The following is a 6,696-nucleotide window of genomic DNA, read 5'->3' on the forward strand; positions in this document are numbered from 1 at the left end:
TGGTTCTAGTCCAACCCCCTGCTCAAAGCAGGACCAATCCCCAACTGGTCCCCTCAAGGACTGAGCTCACAACCCTGGGTTTAGCACCACTGAGCGATCCCTCCCCCATTACTCCCACAGTGTCCCCTGGCCTGGGCTGCCCAGCCTGAGACACTGCAAAGGGACCTGGTTCTGTGCCACGCTGGGCGCCCGAGTCCATTCAGAGTCCAGGGCACGGCAGGGGCTCAGAGCCCTGAAAACCAGGCTGAGCAGATGCTGCATCCCCCTCCCCCAGTCTAATGGGGCCACAGGCAAGCAAGGGAGTGGGGTGGCCGCCCCGTGGGGCCGGTTCCTTGACTCCGCGGCATCAGACGCAGTTAATCTGCGACGCTCTTCCTTCCGAATGCACCTGCCAGGCCTCTCGGATCCAGTTCCCAGCCCCTGCCTTTCTCCCAGCCTCAGTTTCCCACTCTGTGTCATGGATGGCCAGCAGGCTGCGCTGGGAGAAACGTACCCTCCTGCTGGTGCCACGGTGGCAGTTCAGAGCCACGGCCACCTCTTCCTCCAGAAGCTGTGAGCCACAGCTCTGCCCCAGCCCTCGGAGCCCCCAGACCGTGAGCAGAGCAGGACGATGCCACCTCCGGCTTGGGGGGGGAGGTGCTGGCAGGAGCCCCCGCCGGGAGGGGGGAGGCAGCTGGTGAAACAACAAGAAAGACCAAAAAAGCCTCTATTAATTATTCATCTGAAGAAGTGAAGTGAAGAAAATAGACCACGTGCAAGAGGCTCCCAATGGCCATGGGGGGAGGGGGCGGGAGGAAGGCAAAGGGATGGAAGTGGGGAGCATGGGGCAGGGAGAGGGTGCAGAGAGCAGGGAAGGGGTGAGGGTGTCTGGGCTGCCCCAGCTGGGACAGGCCCCCAGGGGTGCTGGGCCATTCCTGCTCGCACTGGGTGGTGAGGGACGGTGCCCAGCCCAGGAGCACCACCTCCCACCACTCTGCCTGCTCTCTGCAGTCGCTGATCCACCCTGTGAAACAGGGCCTGGGGCAGGGAAGGAGCAGCGGCATGGCCCCCTGTAGGGGGCACCGGCTCCCATCTGGCCCCAGGGCATGGGGACTGGCTGGCTCAGGGGGGCTGGGATGGGACATGGCACCTTTCCCGTCGGGGGGGACCTGGCTCCAGTCTGCCCGCAGGGTGGGGGTGCTGGCTGGCTGGGAGAGGGGGTACAGGAGGCTGGGCTGGTGCTTCATTGAGAGCAGTGTGACAGTGGGAAGCTCCTGATGCCACCTCTCTCCAGGGGGTACCAGGAGGGATGGGATGGAGGGGCCCTCCCCCTGCACGCGCACTGGGAACTGGAATGCTGAGAGTACCTCTACATGGCAAAGTAAGCCCCAGCGTCGCACTCAGGCTCAGGCCTGACCCCTTCCATCTACACACACATCATGCTAACCCAGGGCCAGACGCAGGGTCCCAGGGTTCCGGGGGGCAGGAGGGGGAGGGTCTCTCTGCGCACAGCCCCAGACTGAGTCAAGCTGGAACCCAGGGTTCAAGCCTTCTTGCTTTGCTGTGAAGACGCAGCCCCACTGGACTCCTGCTGCGAGAGTCCCCCAAAAGTATCCCACAATGCCACAGGCAACTTTCTTTGTCCTCTGGACAGTCAAGTTTTCTCACAAAGGGCTGGAGCAGACACATTTTGGGAGGGTGCTAGGAAGGCGGGGCGATGGGGGGCTGGATTCAGTCCCACATAACACAGTGCAGATGCTGGGGCCCCGGGTTGGAACCCAGGGTTCAGCAACTCCTAACCTGGGTTACAGATGCGCATAGATGCGGTGAGAGGGTCCCAGAACTGCCGCCCGAGCCCAAAGGTCGATGCTACATGCGCCCCGCGAGCCCAAGGCAGTGGCCAGGACATGCATTGGAGACATCCCCTTAGTTAACAAACCCAGGGGCTGCTAACTTGGGTTCTACCAACCCTGGGCTTACGCTGCATAGCAGCCGTACTCGGAGACACTTGGGCTGACAGCAGGACCAGGGCTGGCTCCAGGAACTCTCCATCCAGGGGTCTCTGCAGCGGAGTTATTGGGGCTCGGAACCACCACCCTGGGCCCTTCTGCCACCCAGCCACAAAGCAGGCTCAGTGGGAGCTGTGCTGATTACTCCAGGATAGATGGAAACGCAGCAACATGCAGCCCTGACAAGGCAACTCACATGCTTAAGAAACATGCTTAGGAACATAACAGCCACATTGGGTCAGAGCCACGGTCCAGCTAGCCCAGTGCCTGGTCCCTGGCAGCGGCCAGTGCCAGAGGCTGCAGAGCGAATGAACAGAACAGGGTTGTTATCCCCTCTCGTCCAGCCCCAGCCTCTCGCAGTCGGGGGCTCTTATGTGCGGTGTTTTCATGTAGAAACACCCCACACATACGGCGACGCACATGCCTCCCCAAGGAAACGCCACAAACACCGAGCAACACACACCTCCCCATGGAACCTCCTGCATGGCGACACACATGGAAACGCCCCCACACAGCACTGCACGTGCCTCTTCCCGGAGACACACAAACACACCCGTCCGCACAGAAATCTCTCACTCTCCCGGCTCACACACACACAGACGCGCTCACACCTACACAGAGAGGCAGCCAGCAAAAGCGCGCACACACGCACACACACACACACACACACACACACACACACACTCCACCCAGAGCAATACACAAGCCAATCAAACACCACAACACATGCACCCCTGGGCCTGGCCAACCACCCACACGCCCACCGGCAGCAGGGCCTGCCCTGCCCGCTGCCCAGCAAACCCCCCGCCCCCGGCAGGCTGCAGGAGGAGGCTGGGCACTGCTTGGGTGGGTCCGTGCAGGTCGGGGCGGAGGGGCCGGCACCTAGTGGGGAGGGAACCCAAGTGCCCATGTGTCTGGCCGCAGCGTGAGGGGGAGGCTGTTTGTCGCTCGCTCGGCGCTGAGTCACTTCCCCACGTCTGTGGCAGGCGGCTCCTGTTCCCACGTGCAGAGAGGGTTTCCAGGCGCTGTCCCTGGCTCCCTCTCCTGGGCCTGTCACTGGGGAGAGCTCCCAGCGCCAGCCCCTCGGGCCCTGCAGCCCCGGGTTGGCCAGAGGGAAGGGGCTGCTGCCAGGGCCCCGTGGGGTTGTGGGTTTCACCATATGAGCCACAGGGCTTCCCCATCCCCGCTGGATGGTGACCTTGGATACCCTTCTCCCCCGCGTCCCCCCTGCTGGCAATGCAGCTCTCTGTCCCCGCTCCCCCCACTGCCAGTCAGTGATGTCAGGGAACCTCTCCCCACTCCTGTGGCAGTGCTGCCCCTCGTCACTGGGCCCGCCCCACACAGGGCAGGGCACACGGGACTCGGGGGTGGGGCTGGGTGAGACCCTGTGCTGGGGCTGCTGTGACCTGGGGCTTCCCCTCCCGCCCGCAGCCCGGAGCCGAGATCCTGCCGCCCACCCCAGGAGGCCACATCTCCCAGGGCAGCCATAGAAGGGGGCAGAGCCCTGGCCAGAGTCCTTAGAGTGGGCCTCAGCCCCTGGGGGCGGGGGAGGAGCAGCTGGCCCCACGGCTTCCTACTCAGCAGCCAATGGGGCAACTGGGGTCTGGGAATGGGGATGGAATCTGGCCCCCACGAGGCCGAGGCTGAGTGGGGAGGGAACTGGCCTCCACAGGCTGGCCTTGGGGGGACCAAGGGGCCGGGCCCAGGGGGGAATTGGGCCCGGGCCCCTCGGTGAGAACTGGCTGCTCCCGGGAGGGGCCCCTCGCCTGGCTCATGGCCCAGAGCATGTCTCGTGGAGAGGGCAGCGTGGCCAAGTGCCACAGACATGGCCGCTGGGTCCGACCTGTGGAAAGGCCCCAGGAGCCAAACCCGTGACCTGAGGATTCCCCGGCAGCAGGGCCCTCCGCGAGGCTCTGTGGGAGCGCCTGGCACGGCCCAGCTGGCTCCATCCCACCGGCTCCTGCGCTCCCCAGGCCTCGCTGTTATTTTCTGGCTGGGTTTCACTGCCGCCTGGGGCAGCCTGGTCCCGGGCCAGGCCGGGATCCCAAGGGCCCCCGCCAGCTGCTCCCCCCAGCCCCTCATTAGAGGCTGTTTCTCTGTGGTGTTCGCTCCCAAATTGGCCCCATGGGGAGCTGGGTTGCCGGGCAACCCAACAACCTGTGGGGCTTCTTGGCTTGCGGAGCCTGGAGCCTGCAGCATGGCCACGGGGCCCCGCTCCTGCCTGCGCCAGGCCAGGCTCGCATCATTGTCCATTTCAGGCAAGGCCCAGAACGAACAGGGCCTGTGTGAGATCCACCGTGGCCAGGGTGAGTCCCAGGTGGGAGCAGGGGGGCAGACATGCAGAGGGGCCAGCAGCCCTGGGCCCAGCTCAGCGCTCCCTTGTCGCTTGCAGGGCCCCGTGGGCCCCCCGTGTGGTAGATTCTCCGCTCTGGGCGTCGTGGGGTGGAAGGCGAGTGCCCTGCCTGGCACAGGCTGCCCTGCCCTGCCAGGAGGCAGTGTGGCATTACCACAGTGGGGCTGGAGCCGTGGCACCTCCGTGCTGGGATCCCCCCTCACACCTTGGAGATGCTGCCATACGGGGACGGGGGAGGGAGCTGCCTTCTCCTGCCCTGGTTAATATTTAACCACAGCTTCCGGTGACAGAATGTTGCAACCGCAAAGCAGAGACAGCGTTCAATAAATCATCGCGCTGGCCCCGAGGAGCTGGGGGCTGACAGCAGCGCTGGCTGTGCAGCCATCAGCGGAGCAAGAGGGGATAAATAATTCATTAAATAAATAAACATGGAGCAAATGCGAGAGGAGAAGGTAGGAGTGTAACCAAGACCGGCTCAGTAAATAAGGGCATGAAATATTCACCAGCCACGCCCACAAATCCCAGAACATGCTGAGCTCGGCCTTTCCAGCCTGCCAGGGCGTGTCAAGCAGGACACGGGGAAACACGCTAGTTACACACCGGCGAGGAGGGCGCTCCAAGCAGACTTGGACAGGGGGGTCACGCACTGACACAAGAGCGTCACATAAATAACATGTGCAGCCACGTCGAGACACACGCCTGGCCACTCGCATGCAAGTAGACACAACACACGCAGACACCCAGGAGCAAGACTTATGAGTGCAAATGTGCTGTCACACCAGCAACATGAAAGCACACGCATGCAGGCATGCCACAACATGTGTGCACGCCGCCATCCCACGGAAGGGCACGCATGCTGGCTGACATGCTCAGACACACGGCCCATCAACTGACATGAAAACAGCACTGGCCTAGAGACTGCAAGGAGCTACCCTGGGAGTGTCAGCCCCCACGTCCCCCTCTTGGGGGCTGAGACCCCCCTCGCCACGCTGTCACACTGGGACCCAGAAGCCTTTTCCACACTGCACTGCTGCCGTGACAGCAGGACCAGGGAACCCAGCCATTGCAGTGGGACCTGACTCCCACCGCCCGCTCCCTCCCCACACCCCGGCCGCCTGCAGCCCCCTTTGAACCCGGCGCTCTGGGCTCAGCAGCCTCCACTCTTCGTGGGTCCTTTTTTCTCCATGTGCCGGTCTTTACACTTGAATGAAGGCGTCACGGCTGGTCGTGCTACGTCAGCGTCTCAGAGCAGCCAGAGCACTGGGGGCTTGGCCTTCTCCAATACCTGGCAAAGGGGAATGGATCCCGGCCACGGGGACTCAGGCCTGGGACTGCCCTGAGACTCACCTCCCAAGCTGGGGACAGCAGCACCCATGATCCCCGGACTCCCCCCACACACACCCTGTGCCAGCTGGGAGCACACAGCCCACTGCACGGGCATGGGATGGGGAGTCCGTAGTCCTGCGCCCCCTGCCCAGCTGGGCTCGCTCCCCGTGACCCCACAGCCCGGCCGCGGGGATTCACAGGCCATCCTGAGAGAGCCGAGCCGAGCGCCACCCCGCCCGAGCCCAGCAATCAAAGGGGATTATGGAAAGCAGCACAGGGGTCGGGATTATGTCCCAGGGGCATAACACCACACAGAGCTCCTCAGGGCCAGGCACACCCGGCCTGGCATGCTGAACAGAGCCACAAGGGCACTGCTCCTCCCCAGAGATAATCGCATCGCAGCCTGTTCCCGCCCAGCGCCTGCCCAGCGCCCTGGCCCCTCCCGAGAGCATCCTGACCCACCAACGCGCGGGGGGCGGGGGCACAGCCCAGAGCTAGGGACTCCTGGGGTGAGCTGGGCAGACACAGACCCCTCGTGGGGTGGGGCTAAAGAGGGTCTCTGGGCCCTGCTGCTTCCCCTACAGATCTGCAAGAGCAGCTACAGTGCTGCAAAGAACAGCCCAGGGTCAGCGGGGGGCGCTCTCCCCGACCCCAGTGCGATGCTAGGGGGCGCTGTGCTGTGGGGAGCAGGGCGGGGTCAGCGGGGGGCGCTCTCCCCGACCCCAGTGCGGCGCTAGGGGCGCTGTGCTGTGGGGAGCAGGGCGGGGTCAGCGGGGGGCGCTCTCCCCGATCCCAGTGCGGCGCTAGGGGGGCTGTGCTGTGGGGAGCAGGGCGGGGTCAGCGGGGGGCGCTCTCCCCGACCCCAGTGCGGCGCTAGGGGCGCTGTGCTCTGGGAGCAGGGCGGGTCAGCAGGGGCGCTCTCCCGACCCCAGTGCGGCGCTAGGCGCTGTGCTCTGAGAGCAGGGCGGGGTCAGCGGGCGCTCCCGATCCCAGTGCGGCGCTAGGGCGCTGTGCTCTGGGGAGCAGGGC

This window comes from Mauremys reevesii, linkage group 24 (assembly GCF_016161935.1).
Source record: "Mauremys reevesii isolate NIE-2019 linkage group 24, ASM1616193v1, whole genome shotgun sequence".
NCBI lineage: Eukaryota > Metazoa > Chordata > Testudines > Geoemydidae > Mauremys > Mauremys reevesii.